Below are 2,734 nucleotides of genomic sequence, written 5' to 3' on the forward strand. Positions count from 1 at the left end.
AAGGTCAGGAGGGTAATACTAAACAGATTGGAAGTAAAGGTAGCCTGGAAATAAGGAAGAAGGTAAGATCTGAGTGGATTCAAAGATTAGGTTCAAAGATGGAAACCAAATGCACCTGGAAAGCAAAATATGCTTGAACCCCTGAAATATACAAGGCCCTGGGGAGATATAAAAATAAATCAAGCTTATTTAGTTTATTGCCTTCCCACTTCCCTGGTGGCTTGTCCAGCTGTTACCCCGGTTTGGGCAGGCGGGTGGAAGGACTGAATTTAGGTGTTTATCAAGGGGTGCCTGCTGGAGCAGCTGGTCTAAGGACCGTCAATGCCTTCATTATATATCAGTTCCCAAACTTCACAGTTCTTGATATTAAGTGGCTTTGATTAGAGATTATAGTGTTTCATTTAAATTTTAAATGGCACATTACAATGTGCTTTTAGGTCATCGGTAATGTACCTCTGGGCATACCACCATTTTTTATGTTGTCAAAATTACACAGGAGAATGGTAATACTTTCGATTAAAATAAGTAAATAGCCCCACAGAGGACTTTCTTTCAGTTAGAGGCAGTAGCTCTTGCAGCCCTAGATATGGCTAATAAAATATCATATAAAACTTACTGATTATTCAAATTGATTTTCCTTTGCCAAATCCATTGAGAGTTGGCCATAAGCTTCCCCTGAAAGGGAAACTTAGTAATACCATTTTACAGATGAGGAAATCAAAGGGTGTTTAAATTAGACTCATAAATTCTTATAGCCTAGCATTATGGTCAGAAAACTAGACAATGGGGAAAACTACTTTGATATGAATTTAGGCTTCAACATGCATTGTCTCTGTTGCTCTGAGAAAGTTATTTATCCTTTTTGTGTTTCAAATTCATATCTGGAAAGCGGAATAATATTAGTTTCAATTTTAATAGGGTCATTATGAAGATGATGAGTTAATTTTTTGCATTATTTTAAATTTTATTTGTTTCATAATTCAAATAACTTTATTTATTTATTTTAATTTTTATTAGTGAAACAACATGAGGTACAGTTGTAGAAAAAATATGGAACGCTTCACAAATTTACTAAAATTGGAACAATACAGAGAAGATTAGCATGGCCCCTGTGCAAGGGTTAATATTTTTAAGTCATTTAGAATAAAGCATTGTTATTAAATATGATAAAAGTGTTCATCTAGATTTTGAAAAACAGTGTTCATCTAGATCCACAATAGTTTATCTGAAACCTAGAGGAACAGGTCCCATGGACTTCAGAATTTTTCAGGTTTAAAAATGATGTAAGACAAAAGTCTATTATATGTAATAGCTACAACATAACCTGGGCACACTGTAATCAAACATATTGCAGTTCTGTAGCCAAACTGTAGCCAACACTCATGTGAACTTGCAGTGAAGAATTATAAAGATGTTTAAATCAAGTTAAGTTGGTGATAGGTAACAAGCAAGGGATAAAAGCTTGAAGCTCCTGGAGCCTTTTTTTTTTCTTGGTGGCGGTGGTTGAAATTTTACAAATGCAATCGTAATCTAAAATAACATTCACAGGTGGATACAATATTGGAATCCAAAAATTCCTAAGACATAAAGTAAAATTTTGAGGAGTCATTTTGTCTTACTGTTTTGCAGCCTGAAATAAGGGAATTTAAAGTGTTTTTCTCCAGGTGACCTAACAGTTCATGGGAAATAAGGAACCAGGTCTTTAGTTCCTTAAGACAAATTTTATGGAAATAATGCTTAGTCATATTTAAAAGAATTCTAGGATTCTTCTTCTAGAAACCTGTCTTCTTTTTGGAAACTATATTGTTCTAATGTGTTTCCTAAACTTACTTTACATTTGTTCTTTAGCTTGAGAAACTTCTGCAGAGGACACTTTGGGAAATTTTGTTTGGCATTATTGTAGTCAAGACTTCAAATGATTACTTCACAGAGTAGATACAGCCATAGTGGTGATTTATATGTTTAGAAGGAACTATATTGTATTTCCAAGCACTGAACTTAAGGAGAATTGTAAGGTACCCCACGTCTATACTTTGCATAACACAAACTTGATGGAAAAGGTACTACAAAGACCACAGGGAGTAGAAATCTTAATGCAGCCATTTGTAAGAATGTAAAACCTGTGAGTTGATGCCAAACACTGTTAGAAATCACTTCTCTCTCTTTCTTTCTTTCTTTCTTTCTTTCTTTCTTTCTTTCTTTCTTTCTTTCTTTCTTTCTTCCCTTTTCTCTCTTTTCTCCTTTCTTTCCTTCCTTTTTTCTTCCAAATCTCCTCTTCTCCCTCCCTCCCTCCCTCCCTCCCTCCCTTCCTTCCTTCCTTCCTTCCTTACAGGTAAACCAAAAAGAAGTGAACCCATGAAAATTGACTTTATCCACTCTGCTATCCATCCCATGTCTTGCTAGAGATGCATAATTTTCTTGTCCTTTGACCATGGAAGAATTTCAGTTTCATCATTTTCACCACAGGCAGTGAGGGGGGTGGATATTACAACATCTGTGGGTAAATCCTTGGGCTTGGATTGAAATGAGCCTTCTGTTATGTATGCCTATGCGTCCTCTAAAGAAAACATAATCTCTTTTAATGTTAAGATATTTCATAAATATTGCTCAGGCACTTAGAAATGAGTGGTTCTTTCTCCAAAAATAATGCCAGTTCTTTTAGACATGAACTGGACGTTTGATGCCCGAAACATTTTATTCTGCTAAAGTACCATTAGAAAAATTTTGGTTAGAA

At 35.1% G+C, this 2,734-nt stretch overlaps 1 non-coding gene across 1 annotated transcript; it reads left to right on the forward strand.

Annotated features, from left to right (window-relative positions):
- Window positions 1-1,048: 1,048 nt before the first annotated feature.
- On the forward strand, window positions 1,049-1,156 carry LOC130023054 (U6 spliceosomal RNA). Its single transcript, XR_008792377.1, has one exon. It is a non-coding gene; the product is annotated as a U6 spliceosomal RNA (small nuclear RNA).
- The last annotated feature ends 1,578 nt before the right edge of the window (window positions 1,157-2,734 follow it).

Source organism: Sorex fumeus, unplaced genomic scaffold, assembly GCF_029834395.1.
Source record: "Sorex fumeus unplaced genomic scaffold, SorFum_2.1 ptg000002l, whole genome shotgun sequence".
Lineage (NCBI taxonomy): Eukaryota > Metazoa > Chordata > Mammalia > Eulipotyphla > Soricidae > Sorex > Sorex fumeus.